This window comes from Crocuta crocuta, unplaced genomic scaffold, assembly GCF_008692635.1.
Source record: "Crocuta crocuta isolate KB4526 unplaced genomic scaffold, BGI_CrCroc_1.0 scaffold115, whole genome shotgun sequence".
Taxonomy (NCBI): Eukaryota; Metazoa; Chordata; class Mammalia; order Carnivora; family Hyaenidae; genus Crocuta; species Crocuta crocuta.
The window spans coordinates 431,610-453,283 of record NW_027530575.1 but is presented as its reverse complement, the minus strand read 5'-3'; the positions used below and the strand labels follow the sequence as shown (position 1 = coordinate 453,283).

Genomic DNA, 21,674 nt, shown 5'->3' with positions numbered 1-21,674 from the left:
CTAGAACTATGTGAGGGTAGTGATCAGGAAATTCTGGATAAACAAGAAAAGTCCCTAGTTTCTTCTAGAAAATAAATAGAATGAGTAGAAGAAAAATGAGGTGGTTGTTGAATGAGATTATTTTCATAGGCTCATCTTCCAAAAGGTTTTGCTGTACTGTGTTCTGTCTGTCCATTTATCTGTCTGTATGTAGCTTTATCTAGTTGTTCATTCATCCGTCCATCATCTATTTGTCTATATCTGTCTAACTGTGATTTTTAAATTGAAGAGTAAAAAACATACAGTGAAAATTTCGAACAATTCTAAATAAGATAAAATATAACTTTATGTCTTATTCCATCATCCCCAAACAACATAGCAATTTTTATATGTATCACTAGTTCAAAAAATTTTTCTAAACTCCTAAAAACAAAATTTTCTTTCTCCCTAAATGAATGCATATTATACATATTGCTTGTTCCTTTAAGGCTAAGAATATATCTGGAGATTATTCCACACCAATATAGTTTGATAAAATGTTTATACGTTTTTATTCAAATTCCAGTTAGTAAAGTGTAATATTAGTTTCACATGTACAATACAGTGATTCAACACTTTCATGCAATACCCAGCACTCATCACAAGGTACACCTCTTAATCCCCATCACTTATTTAACGCATTCCCACCTACCTCCTCTTTGGTAACCATCAGTTTGTTCTCTGTAGTTAAGAGCCTCTTTCCTGGTTTGCTTCTCTCTTTCTCTCAATAAAGGTTTTTTTTTTCTTTTGTTCCACTGAATAATTTTCTCTTATATGGTTGGGATAGTAATATATTTATTCAGTCCCTTATCTTTATTTTAAATGTTTATTTAATTATTTTGAGAGAGAAAGAGAACACGACCACGCATACCAGCCAGTGGAGGGGGCAGAGAGAGAGAAGGAGAGAATCTTAAGCAGACTCTGCACTGTCAGCACAGAGTCCGATGTGGGGTTCGATCCCATGAACCATGAGGTCATGAACTGAGCCAAAATCAAGAGTCTGACGCTTAACTGACTGAGCCACACAGGCGCCTCTACTCAGTCCTTTATCAGTGAAAGTTACTTTCTTTCCTGTTGCTTGTTTTTCCAAAAAGTGTTGCAAAGATCCTCTTAAACGTGTCTTTGCATATTTGGGTGATGTATCTTTAGATTTCTTTAGATATCTGGAGGTGGAGTTTCTAAGATTTGCGGTTACTACAACTTCCTTTTAAGTGTCTTCTGACATTTTCAGTTGTAATGATATGTTGGTTCTTATCTTTTCTTCAAAGCCAAGAGTGAAGCAATGTCTTTTGCTTCTTGGTTCCATCATTACAAGACATTCCCCCTTTTCTGCCTCCTGTATCCTTCTTGTGAGTTGTCTTGTGATTATTTTGAGCATCTCCATGTCCATAACTTAATTGCATCAGCATAGGGTCTTTTACCAAGGATGGTAACATATTCACAGGTTTCAGAAATTTGGACATGAGCAACTTTTGGGATCTTTTCTTCACCCAGCCACAACAAAGAAGGATTTATTGAGAGTGTCCTGTCCCTATTTTATTATTCTTTTGGGAGTAGGGAGGGGCAGTATAAGAATAGAGTAAAAAAAACCAAAACATGTTTAATTTGATAGATTTCTGAGCCACAATCTAATTGAAAGAGAAGTCACATCCCATGGAAATCCTGAACACTGAAATAGTGCATTGACTTCATTGAAGGTTTTTTTCCATAAGAAGAAATTTGCTGAGTTCTTCATGCAGAATCAATCAATCAATCAATCTCCCCCCAGCCACATGACCACCACAATTATTGCAGGATAATATATTAGATAACCAGGAATATCTTTAATCTTTCTGGGCATATATAAGAAGCTACAATTCCAGGACTCCCTTGAAGTGACCCGTAAGTGTGGGTTTATTCTTAAATAATCACAGCAATTGTTGCTCCTTACTTGTTGTCTGTAGGGACTTAGCAGAGAAATCTGAAGAAGTCCTAGAAGACGATGGTGCCTGATTTAAAAAGAGGCAGGGTCCATGAATGCAACTTGCAAGACTGTCTGTGGAATACTTGCGTGAACTATTGTCATGAGTGAAAAATAAGTCAGTGTTGTGCTAAGCTAGTGAGATTGGGAGGTTGATTATTACAGAAGCTAACATTACTTACCCTAAATCATATGCTGTATTTTATTTCAGTATCCAATTTGTCTTCTTCCTATATAGAAATGTTATTGATTTTTACTTTAATTCTAAAAATTTTATATAAAAGTGCTTTGGAATTTCTATGGAAACTATAATACTATTTGAAAATAATGACAACTTTTCCTATTTCTTTTCAATGCGTCTCCCTTTCACCTCTATTTCTTGCCTTATTTTGCTGGCCAGGCTTCCCAGAACAATGTTGAATAGAAGTTCTGATAATAGTAACAACAGTAATAATAGTCTGCTTTGCCTTACTACTGATGTTAAACAGCATTAACATCAGTATATAATATATCATATAGTTTTTTTGTACATAACCTTACTGAGATTTATTTATGCATGAGAAAGTTCCCTTCTAATTCTACTTTGATAAAAATCTTTTTTTTAATAATGACATATATATATGTATATTTCTACTGAATGTTTTCTTCAGCATGTATTGATACAATTACCAATTATGTGTTTCTTCTTTTATTTGTTGTGGTGAATTACATTCAGTGATTTACCAGTGTTTATTTAATCAACATGCATTTCTGGAATAAACTCAACTAGGTTATGATGTATTATTTTTTGCATGCATGGTTGGATTTTATTTGCTTATATTTTATTTAGAATTTTTATAGCTAGTATCATGAGTGTTTTAAGTCAATATAGTATTTTCTTATTATCTCTTCACATTCTGAGGCATCTAGTAATATCTCATTTGCTCATTGTATTCTCTTAATAACGTTTTAAGGCCTGAAGAATCGGAGTTGTATCTCCTATTTCATTCCTAGCACTGTTTCTCTGCGCCTAGTCTCCTTTTTTCTTGATCAGTCTTGCCAGAAGCTCGTCAGTTTTATTAGACTTTTCAAGGAAACAACTTTGGCTTTGTTGATAGCAACCATATGCTTGATTTCTGTTTTATTACTTTCTACTCTTACCTTGACTGCTTTTCTTTAATTTCTTTAGGTTTGTCTTACTGGTCTTTTCTCAATTTTTTAGGAAGTATATCTACTAAGCTCATTTTTTTTTTTCCTATATAAGCATTTAAGCCAGGGGCCAATAAAAGTTTTCTTTAAAATGAGCATATAGTGAATATTTTAATTTTTGTGGCCACACATGGACTCTGTTCAATATCTATGTATTTTTTCTCAACCTTTAAAAGTGTACAAAAAATTTTTTTGATCTCAATAGTTGTATAAAAGAGAAACAGCCTGAATTTGACACATAACCATAATTTTTCAACACCTGATTTGTCATAAGTTTCCCTCTAGTAATATTATAGAATCAACTAAAAACTTTTGAAGTTATTAATTTCAGTTTGTAAAAATGCCTATTTGCAGTGACATTGTGACTTTGATTCATGAGGTTTTAGAATTTTTTTCTTAACTTTTTAACTTTTTTTTTTCTGGGAATTATTTTATTTTTAGTTTCTAACTTATTCACATCGTATAACATGACCTTCCAAACTTTCAAAACTTGCTGAGGCATGATTCACAGCAAATGAAATTTCAATGTTTGTTAGAAAAGAAACCATATTTTTTTTAGTTGTTGGGTTCAGATGTTCTATGGAACGTTTACATTATCTTTAAAATTATCTCAATCAAATTTTCTGTATATTTAACTAAATCTTTCATTATTTTTTTACCAGTCCCTTAAATAGGTGCTTTAAAATCTCCCATCATGATGATATTGTTTGCTTCTTTTTGTAATTTCTGTAAATTTTGAAGCTATGCTATGTTTGTATGTAAATTAAATTTCTTTTTAATGATGAACTGAAATTTTTATCATAAAGTAATACTATTATAATATTATAAAGTTTGCTATGGTTTTTGCCAATTTGTTTTGTTTTTGTTTGTTTTAAAGTATTTTTGCCTGGTATTATTATTACAACAACTTTTGTCATTGTTTTTAGCATTGTTTTGCATTACTTTATTCCTTTTATTGTTTAACCCCACTATATTCTTGTGTTTGATTTTTTCTCCAGAAATAGTATATACCTAAGCTTTGTTCTTTTGTCCATTCTCAAACTATTTCAGTATTTATTTATTTACATTTACTTTACATGTCATTTGGGGCAGAGAGAACAGGAGAGAGAATCCTAAGCAGGCTCCACATTGTCAATTTTAAACTCATGAACTGTGAGATCATGACCTGAGCTGAAATCAAGAGTTGGACACTTAACCAACTGAGCCACCCAGGTGCCCCAAATTACATTTATTTTAATTACTGATATGTATTATGTATACCATCTTATTTTGTACCTTTCATTTTGTACTTTAACTTGTTTCTGTATGTAGATTTATTTTCCTTTATCCTTTTTAGGACTAGTTATACTGCTTAAATATGTACTTTGGTGTGTTTTATCAGTTCTGGAAATTTTTCAGTCAGTATCTCAAAGAGTTTTTGCAGGATAAGTAGTAAGAGTACAAATGAAACCAAATTGATTATGAGTTAATTGTTAAACTGGGTTATAGGTAAATGACGATTTATTAGACTATTCTATTTTGCATATATTTTTAAAATTTCATAATTAATGGGTTTTTTAAAGTAAATATACAACCAGCTACCTAAAAATCATGTTTTATATATTTTCATAGAAGAGTTTGAAAGCTATTTTTCCCCCAGCTATTTAGTAGCAGTGGCTTGTGAATTTTGACTATTTTGACTGGCATATATATGTATGTGTGTATATACACACACATACATATATACATACATATATATATACATATATCTATGTATATATATATAACTCATATGCATAATATAATCACAGAAAGTATACAAATCTTAAGTATATTGCTCAATGACTCACAAATAACACCCATGTAATATGAATTAGAATAAGCTCCCTGGACATTACCCTGCAGCTGCCTTTACATAGATTGATCCTTTACAAGAATAACCAATTTTCTGACTCGTAATACTGTAGAATTGTTTTTTCTGATTCTAACTTTATTTAAAATGAGTCATGCAAGATGTGCTCTGTTGTTTCTAGTGTCTTTAGTTCAAGATTGTCTTAATTTAAGTTTTTAATTGAGTAATTCTACTTTTTATTTCTAGAGTTCTCCTTTTGTCAAGCTTACTTGCTATCTACTGATACTTTACACCTGTCTTTTATTTATTGAAAGACTAATCATATAATCTACTGACTGTGCCAATATCTGAATTTTTTGTGGATCTACTTTTGTGTCTTGTTTTCAATTCATTTCAATTGCTATTACTTGTGTATGTGTCAGTGTTTTTTTATCCAGTATTTTATTTTATTCTATTTTATTATTTCTTTTTCAGTTTTACTGAGATGTAATTGATGTATAGCACTATATTAGTTCACATGTTTTTAACGATATTTACTTATTTGCCATGTATAGTTTATTTTCTAGAAATTTTTAACTGTGAAAATATACAAGATGTGGGATGAAGTTGGGCTACTCTAGGAAGAATTTATGTTTACTTCTGTAAGGTACACAAGAGAAATAACATTTTGAGACTTTGGACAACATTTTGTAGTTGAGATTTCTCTGGCCACTCAGTCACAGTGAAAATTTGAGAACTATCCCTGTAAAGTTTAGCTACTTATTACAAATTCTTGCATTGCATTTTATTTGTAGGTACTGGTTAGAGGTGATAACATTACTTTTATTATTAGTTTGCTCTTAAACTAGGGTGTGGATATTTGAGATGTCATCTCCTGGTCTATGTTGAGCTATATTTTTCCATAAGCTTACAAACCTAAATAACTAATGATTATATTCACTAAGCTTGGAAAATTCCCTCAAGGAAAAATTGATGTTAATGCTCTACTTACTACTCTGAGTTCTTGTCTTCATGTAATCTTTACCTGAGGATTCTTTATATGTTTTGGTAGCTCATGGTTATATAAAGATGTTTTTGCATGATATTAAGCCATTTGCAATAACATACTTATGAAAATGGATGTCAACACAAATGTTTCTTAGGTTTATTTTTTCCTTTTTGATCCTTATAATAATTTTTTGTTTGAAATATCTATTTTTTGTTATTTTCTGTATTACCTAGACATAAAATTTATTCCAAAAATAATTTATATTTCTCCATTATAAATTATTGATATTTTTGACACCTAAACTGTAACTATAATTTTATAAATTATCCATGGCTATTAGTCTCTTCAGAGAGAACTGGTTTAGTTCTCTATAAATACATCTTTAGTAAATTCATCTCCTAAACTATGATATTATGGACTTTTGTCAGCTCAATTCTTTTTGAGACCAATATCTTATTATATTTTCTGGAACACAAACAAAATTGACTCAGTTCATAAGAGGTTGAATTTTTTTTACTTACAAAATGTTCCATGTAATGAGTAACTTGGTAGAAAAACAATTTAATGTTACATGCTACAATTTCAGTATCTCCAACTTGTATTTTTCTCTTTAATCCATTTGACCCAAGCAGCTGTGGATTTTAGGCTGTTTTTGAGGAAAAAAAAAATCTATGTGGAGATACGTATATTAGAAATACTAGGGGTAGGTGGAGAGTAGTGAGTGCATATGTGTTCATGTACTTTTTTTAAATTAAAACTTTATTTTTTGTGAACAGTTTTAGTTCACAGCAAAATTTAGGGGAAAGTACAAAGATTTTCCATATACCTCCTGTCCCCACACATGCGCAATCCTCTCCCATTTTCAACATCCCCCACAAAGGTGGTACATTTGTTGCTGCTGAGGAGTTGGCTCACTCATTTTCTTATACTCTATCTTCATTTCCCAAGAGGGGTTAACTACAGTCCTATACTACATTTGTATTTTTCTATATTTTTGGTAGTTTTTTCTTTATGAATTATGATATATACTATTTGATGTATAAAAATCATGATTATTCATTAGAGACAGAAAACTATCATTATGAGGGCCACAGGTATCTTTAACTTTTTATATTGGGACCAGCCTTGTCTGGTCATAACAACTTGATCCTCTGATTTTTCTTTCTTGCATCGTACATCCAACATTGATCAAATCACTGTGACTGTGATTTAGAACTCTGGCTAGTCAACTTGAGACTAACAGAAGTGTCTGTTATGGTGGAGTGGGGATCCAGAGAGTCAGTAAGAAGTTCAATTAAGTTTGACAGTTAAAAAAAAAAGATTTTTTTTTTTTTTTTGCAGAAGAATGGGTATGGGTTACTTGATAGGCAAAACCAATGCAATATTTATTAAAGCCCTAGATAATCAAGGTAGCTAAGTCCAAGTCCCACAGCTGAAATTGGAAAACATTTGTAATTATTTTGGAAGGAATGGTAAGCAATGCACAGGGAAAGGAATGTGGTTTTATTTCTATGGGGGTGGGAAACAGAAAAATTTAAAAAAAAATTCTTAGAAGATAAGTAAACCTATATACCAATTCAACAAATCCACTTGTTTCTTCGAACTATTTTATTTTCTAATATTTTTAAAAATTTTTAAATGTTTTTTTTTTTAATTTATTTCTGAGAGAGAAAGAGAGAGACAGTGTGAGCGGGAAGGGTCAGAGAGAGAGGGAGATACAGAATCTGAAGCAGCCTCCAAGCTCTGAGCTGGCTGTCAGCACAGAGCCCAACCTGGGGCTTGAACGCATGAACCGCAGGATCATGACCTGAGCCGATGTCGGATGCTTAACCGACTGAGCTACCCAGGTGCCCCTATTTTCTAATGTTGATTATATCTTCATAACATAATTTTCAGAAAAGTTCATTTTTTCTCTGCCTAAGATTCCTGCTCTGCTTTGGGGAAATGAGGGCAAAAAGCCTGATGTGCTCAAAGGTGGTGGTAGAAATGGAGACAAGGAAAGAAGGCTGAGAGACAGAACAGATAGAGCTGTTCAGCTCTTCCATTTTTCCACCCATCAGTACACAATTTTAGTTTGTTTGTTTTGGCTCCTCAGTCTGCATCTGCAGCAGCAGAGCACACAGGCAAAGCTGAACGTTTTTCAAAATGTGATTCTAAAGTCCAAATGAAATCCAGTTGTAGTTATTAGCATCCTGGATAAGCTGCTATTGCAAAGGCCAAAGAGCAGTAGCTAATAAATGTGAAAGTTTAATTTCTCTTTCAATTAATAGTTCAGTCCTGAAACGACAGTGGCTCCATGATATTAGTTACCCAATATCCTTCTGCTTTATTAATCGGAGGCCCTCAACACACTGCTTCCACTTCATGACAAAAAGAGACCAAAGTTCCATTTCTCAAATCTATATGTCAACCAGAAGAAAGGATAGAAGAGATCTTGGGTGGCATGCTCCTGGCCTCTAATGCTATGCCTACAACTTGAATTCACCACTTTCTGCTCAATCCTGTTAGCCTGAGTGTAGCCACATGGCTTAATGTTGCTGAAATTCAGCCTAACGAAGATAGTCTTTAGCTGGCCATGTATGCTGATACAATTTAGTGTCTTCATTACTAAAAAATAAAGAAGGATATTGTGGAAAAAATAGTTTCTCATTTGCCAAAAAAAAAAAAAAAAAACACCCTAAATATTATAGATAGATATTAGGTAAATTGTTCTGCTTCTGAGGAGTTATAGGGGTATTTAGAAACAAACTTCAGATAAATGCCTACCTAGTACACGGAAGGCATACAAATACATCTTGAATGAATGAATGAGTGAATAGCTAAGCCATCAAAGAGCGGGTTAAAAATGACAGTAACAGCATGCCAGACTCACAGAATCAATTTAGTAAATATTTACTGGAGGACTGTGGACCAAGATTTATGTTAGGCACTGGGATAACAAACATATAAGACAGAACCTGCAACCTGCTCTAGTGTGCTAAAAAATTATAAGGAAGAAATGTAAAACTAATTATATATATAAATTTTTAATATTCTTGAATTCTCAACGTCACTATCACAGCTCTTCTCCAAGTTTTAAATACTACTGGCTTACCTCCAAGAAGAATCACAGATACGTTTGCTGTGATGCATGCACCTCTTCTCAGCCTTGTGTAGATCCATTCATATATTATTAACCAAATTCATGAGTCTGATGTATAAGCAGGATGTTAATGTGTTTCTTCGCAATAAAACATTCTTGCCACACAGACCACAAGACTCAATAGTGACATGATGAATGTATTTTCTCTTTAGGAAACCTTTGCAAGAAGGCAAGTCACAATAAAAAGGTTTCTTGATGAACATGAAATCTCAAAACTGCATGAGACAAATTGAAAATTTAATATCTATAATAGTGAAATACATCCATTTTACCACAGAACTTTCCTCACCAATGGGACTCAGATATTCATAATATATCAGCATAAGCTTCTCTATGAGTGCTTCAGAAATGGTTTCTGCCCTCATTTTACTCCCACAGTGTTATTTTTAAAAAGTCAGACCACTGTTAATCAACACTGTGCTACCTCAAACCCAGCTTGGAGTTTTGACTGATAAGTATTTTGCTTAGATATCCTAAGGCTTTTTTCCAGCAAGTACTTATGGAATCATCTCATTTCCTTCATATGATGTTGAATGTTACTTTTAAATCTTACTCACTCTGATAATTTCATCATAAAAATTTATTAAAATTTATTAAGAAGTACATTAGTATATCCCTCAGATATTTAAAATACAAGATAAACTGGACCAAATGCTATATTTAATGTACAATAAATATTATGGAAACACAGAGGAGGGAAATATATTTGATTAAGAGCATCAAGAAAAGCTCTTTATATAAACAATTATGTTTGGACAGGGCTAGGAAGAATGAATAAAATTTCAAAAGTAGAAAAATGGTCAAGAGCACTTAAGGTCAAGGATTCTGTGCAAATAGGTCTAAAATTACAAGGCATGTTTATAGAGTGGTAAGTAATCTGATAGGCCTAGAGGATAATAGTCTTTTCATATAAAATGAGATTAAAAAAACTATAATTATGTGAGATGTCATGATAAAAATATTATCTTTTTACTATTATAATTTTAGTAATGATTCAGAACATAGATTTGTGTTAATTGACCAAAACAAAAGACTATCGGGGCTCCTGGGTGGCTCAGTCAGTTGAGCGTCCAATTTCAGCTCAGATGGTGAGCTCACAGTTGGTGAGTTTGAGCCCTGCATCAAGCTCTTTGCTGACCGCTCGGAGCCTGGAGCCTGCTTCAGATTCTGTGTCTCTGTCTCGCTCTGCCCCTCCCCTGTTCATGAGTTCTCTCTCTCTCTCAAAAGTAAATAAACATTAAAATTTTTTTTAAAAAAGGAAAAACTATAGAATCAATAAATTTAACATCCACAATGTATGTGACAGAAAAAGCAGAAAATGATCTAACCAAAGAGTTGCTTATCTAGTTATTCAATTAACCATCTTGAATTTCACTTTCTCTTTTTCCTTCTCTCCTTAATTATCAAGCTTCCTGAAAAAAAGCAGCATGTTAACACACAAGATTGTCTAGATCTATCATACATAATGCCCTTTCTTTTAGTTTTTTTCCTTTTCTTTTATTTATTTATTTATTTATTTTACAGATAGTTTATTGTCAAGTTGGTTTCCATGTAACACCCAGTGCTCATCCCCACAAGTTCCCTCCTCTCTGCCCATCTCCGCCTCCCCCCCGAAACCCATCAGTCCTCAGTTTGTTCTCAGCATTCAAGAGTCTCTCATGGTTTGCCTCTCTCCCTTTCCCCCACCATTTCCCCCATGGTCCTCTGTTAAGCTCCTCCTAATCCTCCTATACGTGCAAACATATGGTATTTGTCCTTCTCTGCCTGACTTATTTCGCTCAGCATAACACCCTCAAGGTCCATCCATGTTGCTACACATGGCCAGATTTCATTGTTTCTCATTGCCATGGAGTATTCCATGGTATAGATAAACCACATCTTCTTGATCCATTCGTCCATTGATGAACACTTAGGCTCTTTCCATGTTTTGGCTATTGTTGAGAGTGCTGCTATGAACATTGGGCTACATGTGCTCCTATGCCTCAGCATTTCTATATCCCTTGGGTAAATTCCTAGCAGTGCTATTGCTGGGTCATAGGGGAGTTCTATTGTTAATTTTTTGAGGAACCTCTACGCTGTTTTCCAGAGGGGCTGCACCAGTTTACATTCCCACCAACAGTGTAGGAGGGTACTGTAATACCTTTCTTTTAGTTTAAAAGGTGTTGCAGTTAAAAAAAATCACCCTGAAAAGGAGACTTTAAGTCTCCCCAATTAAAGACACTGCTGTTTTTGCACATGCACTCCGAAATCTGATATTAAACACTTAGTAAATGGAATGTCTCTGCAGCATTTTATCAAACCAACAGAAGCTGGCTTGTTGGGGGTACTAACTCTATTATTACTAGCCCATCCTACATGCAAATGAAATACTGTGTGTGTGGATAAGAGTAAAAGACAGAGAGCTATGGACTGAAATATTTTTATTAAAAATACTGGTAAAAATTGAAAATTATACTGCATCCAATGACAATTTATGTCCCTAACTACTACATTGCACTAGCAATCAGCTGTTTAATATTGGTTTTCAAACATGATGTTCAGAAATATAGCATGGGTAAATATTTGAAAAAATATTGATATTATGTAAGGGCTCAAAAATCTTTATCATTTGAGACATGACTCTATAAGTCTTCCTTTCTGTGCTCCTTCAGGAAAGGTCATGGTCATTCATGCTTCCCAGCTCGAGTGACATGACTCAATGGCCTAAGCTCCACAAGGTGGCATAAGCTAGTCATCATGTCACAGTTTTCAGGTGCCAGAAAAACACTGGGTGAAAGCCCCAGCCAGTCAAACTTCATAAATAACTCCATTTGACTTATTAGACTGACGATAGATGGCCCATATCAAATACTTCAACAAACACTGTTTGGCAGAGGATTAATTCTGGATGATCATTACTCATAAAAAGCATGGATCATTTGTAGTTGAGAACTTGTACATAGCATTGTCTTCAGGTGGATTTACTGTTTCAGGAATGCCACTCTGAAGTATTCAATTTCTCTAGGAATCTCATTTTACAGACTATTAACAAAGGAAAGTATCTTCAAGTATTAGGGGGGAAAAGATGATTCTACAGAAGAACAGATATTGGCTTCCCAAGTTTCAGTGTCTATGCACGTCTATTTGAATACTGAGGATGGAAGAGACCAAGGTCATTACTAAGAAGGAGAGAACTTCATAGGCATTCTTCATCTTAATATAGCCTGCACCAATGACCATCTTTCATAATTGACAAAAAGTACCCAGGGGAAAGAAGAAGATATGGGGGATAAAAAGTCAAAAAGTAATAAATATAAAAGAAAACTCATAATGAAGTTTTCAATAAAAATGCCATGTAAATTTGCTGCTAGACTCCCAAACAAATCACCTGAAGTTGGTACAGTTTTTTAACTTTTCATCTAGGCATGCACAAATCTGGATAATATCAATGAGAGATTGGAAGAGTTGTAGATAAGGTTATTGTAGATGAATCTGGAAAAGAAATAAAGGGATGTTATGGAGGTCCTTTATATTTCTGCAGGAGTTTTCTATATTAGTTCTAGATAATAAGTACTGCATCACTTCAGTAAAAAAAAAAATGACATCCAATAGTGATTGTCTGATCATTTCTTCTTTCCATTATAATGATCATAATTTTTCTACTCTTGGTTCTTTGGAGTCCACATAACAGCTTTAATCACCAATTTTGGGGGCTGCACTCTTAAGTCTTTATCATTTTTAACAGGTGTACTAATTAATAGCTCTATAAGGAGCATGTCTACACAACACCATTGGTTGCTTAGCAGTCAGCACCTTCAGTCATACCAACAGTGCAGTGTAGGAAAAGGACAAGAAATGTACTTCTTTAGGTGTAGGTTTATGATAGAAGGAATGGTACTGAAGCATGAGGGATTCTTTAAATAATAATGATAATAAGCACCTTAGTACTCTTGCATGCTCAGTGCAATTCTATGTGCTTTGTTTTTAGTACTCACAAAAATCCAGTCAGTTACTATTATTCTCAAAATTTACAAATTAGGAATTCAGCACCAGGAGTTTAAGGAAGTTGCTCAGAGTCACACAGCTAAGTGATAAAGTGAAAAATTAAACCTGGACATTCTGAATCTGCAGGCTTTATACCTTACTGCATAGTAAAATCCTCTGACACTGATCACTATTATTTCCGAAGGCAATTTTACAAATAGAAAAACCTTAAGATTTTTACATATAATTAATGTTTTCATTTAACATACTAGCTTATGGGGCGCCTGGGTGGGTGTCAGTTGGGCATTCGACTTTGGCTCAGGTCATTGTCTCACAGTTTGTGAGTTTGATCCCCGTGTTGGGCTCTGTGCTGACAGCTCAGAGCCTGGAGCCTGCTTCAGATTCTGTGTTTCCCTTCCTCTCAGCCCCTTCCCCACTTGTGCTCTGTCTGTCTGTCTCTCTCCCTCTCAAAAATAAATAAACATTAATATATATATACATATATATAATAAAATACTAGTTTAGACTCACTAGAAAGTAGTTTTAATTAGTCATTTAATTTCAAGACAGTGAGTGCCAGTAAACTATACATTTGTATTCATGTTTATTGTATTTTACTGTTTCAATCAATAACCATACAGCAACATTTAGGAAAAAAGTGTCATTTCCGTATGCGGCTCCTTCAACGGGCTGTGAATACAGTGCGACTCTTCTGACCGTAACTTTCTTGCTTTCAGATGGCCTTTTTTTCAATTGATTTTATTTACTTTCAAAGTGACATTTCAACAGAGGTATCCACTCTCATTTCCACTCTCCTTTGACATTTCTGTGACTTAGAGTGCAAGGAACTGCTTGCCAAAGACTTGCTAGATTGATGTTGGGAGGAAAAGGAAAAAAAAAATCTGCAGATAGCAGATGTTTCTTTTCTTCTTGTTGTGCCTATTACTTTGAAAAACTGACACTGCTTAAAAACAGATTTCTGATGTTCTGTCTTTTTGGCAGCAAGAGTGGATGTGTTGTTGCCCATCTAGGAGAAGTGTAAGTATTGTCTAAAGAGGCAAATTGAAGATGGAGGGATGGAGGAATGAGTAAACTCTCAGGAATATTTTGTGCTTTTTTTTTCTTCTCAATGAGTAAATTTAATAGCAGAAAGCCCTAAGTTGGCTGGGTGAGTTCCTTAGTTACACATTTCATTTTGACCTTGTCAAGGCCTGGCTAATACTCTGTATCATACTTGAACTAATCTACTTTTATTCTTTCTTATTTGATAAGTGGCTCATGGAAATTTTTTAAATCTCAAATATGGCTGTTTAGAGATATTTGGGGAAACACAACTCCACGTCACTGATGAATAATGTAGCCAAAAGTTATTATAAGATTTTTACTATCATCACAAAAGACACTAGTCAAGTTTCTGTTAATACATAAGGGGTCTTGTACAAATTATTAAAAATATCCCTATCTCCCGGTAGACTAATTGAAAATAAAAAGTTTCCTCTATGGGAAAATCAATTATGAAAGGGGATAATGTGCTTCCAGACTAAATGCAAACCTATGCAGAGACTTGTACAGCTGAGCAGAGGTGGGCTTAACATCCCCACTTGAGCCTCACTTTGTGCATTTGAGCAGGGTACAAAGTGCACACAAAGATTCCGTAGCCCTGTTAATAGATTAAAGCATTTATCCTGAGATTTTTCAGTTTCCTGATTTAATATTCTCACGAAAATTTCCCATTTTCATTTTCTCTTCACCTCAAGATCCAGAAAATGGGTTAGAGTGGGTTATGAATGGCAACACCATTAACAATTCAAAACTAAGTCAGGAAAATGTAAGAATGCCATCATAAGCATCAGGACATAACTCATGCATCTTCCTTCAGATTCCTCCATCCTCCTCAATGTATCAGGTGAGAGGTATTTTGTCTAATAGAGCAATTTGGATTATGGATACCATTAAAACATAATTTTTAAGAAATGTTTGCATATATTCCTCCTCTCCATTTATCATATAACTAATGAAAACTACATAAAGAAACTACATAAGGAGCTGGCAAATTAAGGCTATCTTCTTAGGCTATACAGTAGGATTAAAATGGCTTTACTTTTCTTTTTTTCTTTAATTTATGCAGGTAGAATCTTGGCAGGTAAAAGTTTAATAAGAACTCTTAAGACATTGATTACCTTCACAAAAGNCAGCATCTTATGGGAAAGTTGGGATGGCATCAGCAAACATCCTTTCGTATTTAAGGTTGGAGAAGTGAATGGGATCTTGGCACTCCAATGAATATATAGTTCAAGAAGGCATAGGAAACAAAAAAATAATAATAATAAACTATTGAGGAAAGGGCAAGTGCAAGTTGAAGAATTAGTTTTAAAAATATTTTCAGTAATTTTTGGCAGAGTATTGTTTAAGGAAAAATGTTGGACTAATGCTACAACCTGAATGATGCTGGACACACCTGCCATTGTGATATTCGAACTTTAGGGAAAAGTGACTGCATGTAAGATATAAGAGAATTTCGATTTTGCAAGCCCTGAAGGGTTTCCAATAGTTCTACTCAAGAAAATGGACTAGTGATGCCATGCCTGCAGTTGACAAAGCATCCGTGAGAGTGTGCTACTCAACAACAATACTGTGGGGTTGGGAAGGAGACAGCAGAAGAGGATTTATCAGAAAACAAATCTCCTCTCTCTCTCTCTCTCTCTCGATTGTGTATTAAGGCAGAATAAACCCTCATTTAAGAATTAATAACTCAATTAAAATTAAAAAAAAAACTATTAGTTAGGGACAGTCCTGATGAAGGAAATAACATACTTCCCATTAATAAGGCAGGTAATGGCAAAAATGATTATTTGGAAAAACAAGAAATGTGGCTATATTTTACCACAGATTAATGAAGCAAGTCATATGAGATATAGAAAACATCTATCATTATCTGTATAAATTGCTGTGCTATTTCATTTATCCTGCTATTTTGCAGGATCGCAAGTAATCATGTCTATCCTGTACCATCAATGTATACCGTATGATTACAAAAATAGAAAACTAGAAAAATGATATTTCTGTGTTTGATAAGAGAATTTCTTATAACCAGATTTTACTCTGGTACAGAGATGCTCTTAGTTTGATCCCTTTTGGTTATTTCATTTACTGCCATCCCTCCGCCCCACCCCCGAAATCTCCATCCTCTAAAAATCAGTCAATCGACAAATGAAAGATTTAATGGATTCTAATTGTCAAGGATTTTTACCCAACAATTTCCATTACAAAGTAAGTCAAAGTGAAATATTAATATATGTATGGTACTCTTCTTGAATTGGGGTACTAATTAGTAGAGTGTGATATTCAAGTAAAAGACCAAGTCATTTATTTAATTATACCATTAGATTCTAAATTTAAGCCTAACAGACTGTGAAGCATTGGATATGTTTCAAGAAAATGTTGTATTAGCATTACATGTCTGTGTGTGCGCATTTATGTTTGTATGGATACATTTACTGAACCTTATTGCCTTTATGTGTTGAATAACAATTATGAAATGTAAAAAGCTATTAATTTAACCCTGGTAAGCTTGAAACTCAAATAAGTCTGTTGGATCCCACATATTTTGCTAAATTACTTGAAACAGTTTACAAGATGGAAATATATGTTTAATGCTATAATATGAAATAATCTGTCTTGGAAATACTCCAATTAAAGACTAAAATACAGCATATGTGATTATAAATTTAGATTTTTGTGAACCAAATCCATTTTTCAAGAATGAAAATATTATCCAACTTTGACCTAAACTCACATTGTTATCTGAAGCTTGACTCTTGACAAAATGTTATGAAAATTCATTTTTATATATGTAAGCTGGAAATAATTCTACTTGAATAACAGTTCTATATGTATATTACTAAGAACAATATATACAAAATATATAATATATAATTATATATAGTTGATATAGAAAATAAAATTCATAGATAAAGATTAGCAAAGTGTAACTTAAAAAATATAAACAAATCTCAAATAAAAGACATATGGCACTAGATAAAGATACTATAAGAATATAGATACCAAAAAAGGGTAAACTGGAAGTCTTCATATTTAAAAGCATAATTATTAGTTAAAAAACAATGCATATCACATACTACTATAGTTCAGCAATTGGCATGTGGTTGATGTACAGTAAATGCTAGATGAGTGAGTGAATAAAGCTTTTGAATCAAAAAATGATTGAGGCATTCATGCTTGGGAACGTTGAGAGAAGACCATTTAGCTAGATGTTGTGTCAGAGACAGTAGGAATAGATAATAAAAGAAATATTAATGAGAAAAAGATCTTTTGGAAATTAGAAATAAAAAAAGAAGTTGCTGTAAGAAAGTAGTGTCATGAAGCAATTAAACTTTGTTTTTGTTCTTGTATAATATTAGAAAATGTTAGGCATTTTAAAAAGACCAAGCAAAAGTTTTTGGAGCACCTAGGTGTCCCAGTTGGTGAAGCGTACGACTCCTGACTTTGGCTCAGGTAATGATCTTATGGTTCATGAGTTCAAGCTCTGCATCAGGCTCCGTGCTGACAGCATGGAGCATGCTTGAGATTCTCTCTCTCCATCTCTCTGTGCCCTTCCCCTGCTTCCTCTCTCTCTCTCAAAAATAAATAAGTAAACATTAAAATATTAAAATAAAAGGCAAAGGAAAAGTTTCCTATAAAGAAGCTGACCTTCCAGAAGGAGGGAATTAAAAAGTAAAAATTTATTTGAGCTCAATTATCTTCTAAAATGCATATTTCACCATAGCACAAGCAAAGCTTTTTTGTGTGTGTCTGTGGACACAGAAAATAACTGCCAACTTCTTGATAAATGGAAAATAAATGGATTGGGTTTTGACTTAGAAGCACAGAATTTGAGAACAGCATGAAATATTTCTGAGAGAAAGAAAAGAAAGAAGAATGAACTCCTGAGGTATATGAAAGGTAATGAAGGAAGTTGATTAGTAAGAAACTAAGAAACAATATTTTCAAGCACACCATGGGTACTCCATGAATAAGTATCATAAAAATTTAAATATATTCTTATTATATTAACCCATTTCAAAACTACACAGAGAAAAATGTTTTCTCTTTCTTTCTCTTTTACTTTTTTATGTGTATTTATTTATTATGAGAAAGAGAGAGACAGAGACATAGAAAGTGCAAGCGGGGGGAGGGGGAGCAGAGGGAGAGAGAAAATCCCAAGGGATCTTCATGCTGTCAACACATAGCCTATGTGGGACTCTAACCCAGGTCTGTGAGATCATGACCAGAACAGAAACCAAGAATCAGTCATTCAACCAACTGAGCCACACAGGGGCCCCCTTCTTTCTTTCTGTTTGCTCTGCTTTCCTTGAGTGGGAAGCTGAATGGGAAAGATGCTGTGAACTTCAGGCAGCCATCTTGCAACTGTGAGTAGGTTATCACCCACATAGTCCTGATGCCTAGTGGAAGAATGGGACATACTGGGAAATGGGTGGTTTCTCTCAGTCACAGAATCAACAAGTGGACCATTGACTTTGGAAATTAACTAAATAATATGCATTCTTAAGCCAATTTTATGTAATCCTTCATTGGTAGCCAAATTCTCCAGATGATGTACATTACGATTACATTTGAATAGTATTTAAAAATTAAGTGTTGTGTTTTGGCTCTTATGAAAAAAATATTTTGAAAAGAACCTGTCTAAAATGCAATGTTGTGAAGAAGACAACATAAAATAATTTAAAATGAAAATTTGAAATCTGTCTTAAGCTAATTAAAAGCCATTGACAGATTTCACATTTAACCATATATATTCATGAAGTAACCACTTTGAGCCGGGCTCTTTTATGTCTAGTCAAAAAAGAGTGCCAAACAAGGAAAGATATAAAAAATAAATTAAAACAATATATGTATTTTGGGGTACCTGGTTAAGCATCCAACTCTTGATTTCAGCTCAGGTCATGATCTTGGAGTTCGTGGGATGGAGCCCTACGTCAGGCCCTGTTCTGATAGCATGGAGCCTGCTTGGGATTTTCTCTCTCCCCCTCTCTCTCTGCTCCTCTCCCCTACTCACAAGCATTCTCTTTCTCTATCTCTCTCTCTCTCTTTTTCAAAATAAATAAATAAACTTTAAAAAATAAAACAATATATGCATTTAGATAGTATTATGCAGGATATAGAAGATGCACTTAGATATATGCTGACATAGTAAAGGAACAAAACTCGGCAGCAAAATCAAGTACTAAGAAAACTAAAAGATAACAAAATGATATCGTAAATAGTTAGGAATTGTATGGTTTTAGTCATTTTAAATGTTATAGCTGCTAATATAGCAAACCTATTTCATTATTAGTCATGTATCAAAAGTTTGACAGAGTATTAATGCCATTTCAGAATTGTATCATTATGTAATTCAATGTTTGAACACACAGTGTCAACATGATACATGTCTGTAAGTATGGGATACAACAAAGCACTTATGCTGTGAATGATGATAGCATGGAATTATGGTTTCAAATCATTTTCAAATCACCAGAAAATATATGCTCTAGAACATGCCCATAAACACATTGTTGATGTATGAAAACTCCTAAGAATAATAAACACAGTAATAAAAATTGACATAAAAACATTCAGCCTAATGGCAAAAAATGAATTAAACAATAACCATTAATCCTCTCATTGGGTACTACGTAAGAGAATATTAGATTATTATTAGTATAATTCACTTTAGCAATTAATATAAATTTTCTAATGTCACTAATTGCAGGGCTAAAATAGATGGTATTTTTTTACTTTTTCAGAAGTCATCACTCACAAAACCTATGGTAGTAAAAATGAGAATAACAAAATGTGATAGAAAAGAATGCACATATTTTATTTTCACTTTGAACTCATTTTCATGATCATCCATGAGAAAGCTCAGTTAGTTTATCAACTGTTCGGAGAGAATAACTGTCTTAATTGGTCTGTTGGAATGAGGGTAGTTTACTCCACCTGCAAGAAAAGCATGATGAGTACATTTTCCTCACTGGTTCTCTCAGCTAAATTTGGGTCTTTGCCAGGCCATTTTTGGTGGGGGAGAAAAAAGCCACCACTGTCAGAGCACCTAAAACAGCTGCAGAGCAGATGCAAGCCTTATGTGGGAGCATGGCAGACCATTCTGGCATGCTGCTGACTTTAGCCACACTGAAATTCCTGTTTTCTTAATGCTTATTTATTTATTTATTTTTGAGAGAGAGAGAGAGAGAGAGCAGGGGAGGGGCAGAGGGAGAGGGAGACACAGAATCTGAAGCAGACTCCAGGCTCTGAGCTGTCAGCAGAGAGCCTGACACAGGGCTCAAACTCACTAACCATGAAATCATGACCTGAGCCAAAGTCGGAAGCTTAATTCACTGAGCCACCCAGGTGCCCCACACTGAAACTCTTGAAGGTCCGCTAATGCCTGCTTCTCTAAATGATGCTTCCTTTGCTAATAATGTTTCTCCCTTCCCTGATAATTTCCTATTTTTCTTTCTAGACTCAACCCATAAATCGTTTTTATGAGACTTTCACAAATTTTTAGTTGAGTTAACTGGGTTCCTTAACTCTGCTTTTATAATCCTTTGGTCAACTTCTTCTCATTACTGTATTCATTACATTTATTTATTCATTCCTTGTCCATGCAGTGTAAAACATTCTTCATCTAAGTCAAACATGTGAATCTACCTGCTTTCCTCCAAGCAAATAAATATTCTTCAAGTTCCACTTCCTCCCCAAAATGACTTGACACATATTTCACAGAGAAATTAGATGTTATTACATTAGAGTGCTTTAAATCTCCTGCTACTATATAAATCCACCTGTCTAGAAACACACCCAACTTTTCCCTGCATTTTGTAAAATTGAGGACCTGTCCTGTGACCTCTTAACAAGTTTATAATTGCACAACCCTGCATTATGTGAATTGTCTTATCCTGATTTCTCCATCTTTGTTTTGGACCACTCTCCTCCAATTGGTCAGGGCTCTGGTCACACTGGAATCTTACTGTTCATCACATGTGTCATGTCTCCTTTTACAACATGCTTTCTTTTGCCTGAGCATATTTCTTCTACGCTTTGTTCAGTAAACCCCCATTCATCTCACGAGTATCAATTCAATTGCTTTGTCTTCATGAAAGCCAATCCTTACCCTGATTAGTAAGTCTCCTCAGCAGTACAGTGGTCTCCCAGTTATCTGTGTGTGGTTTTCTTCCCCCCAACAGTTTCAGTACATGTGCTCAGCCATGGTCTGGAAGCAGATGATCCTCCTTCTGACTTATTGCCAGAAGGTCAATAGTAGCCTAACACTATGTAACAATGCCTACATCATTCACCTCACGTCATCTCATCATATAGGCCTTTTATTATCTCACATTACAAAAAGGGTGACTACAGTACTATAAGATATTTTAAAAGAGAGACCCCATTCACATAACTGTTATTACAGTATATTGTTATAATTATTCTATTTTATTATTACTTATTATTGCTAATCTCTTAGCATGCATAATTTGCAAATTAAACTTTGTCATAAGTTTGTATATAGGGGGAAACACAATAT

At 34.0% G+C, this 21,674-nt stretch overlaps 1 long non-coding RNA gene across 1 annotated transcript; it reads right to left on the bottom strand.

Annotated features, from left to right (window-relative positions):
• Window positions 1-2,159: 2,159 nt before the first annotated feature.
• Window positions 2,160-21,351, bottom strand: LOC144234710 (uncharacterized). Its single transcript, XR_013336043.1, has 3 exons — window positions 21,264-21,351; window positions 9,080-9,284; window positions 2,160-2,208 (listed from the first exon to the last, which is right to left on the bottom strand). It is a non-coding gene; the product is annotated as an uncharacterized LOC144234710 (long non-coding RNA).
• Between the last annotated feature and the right edge of the window lie 323 nt (window positions 21,352-21,674).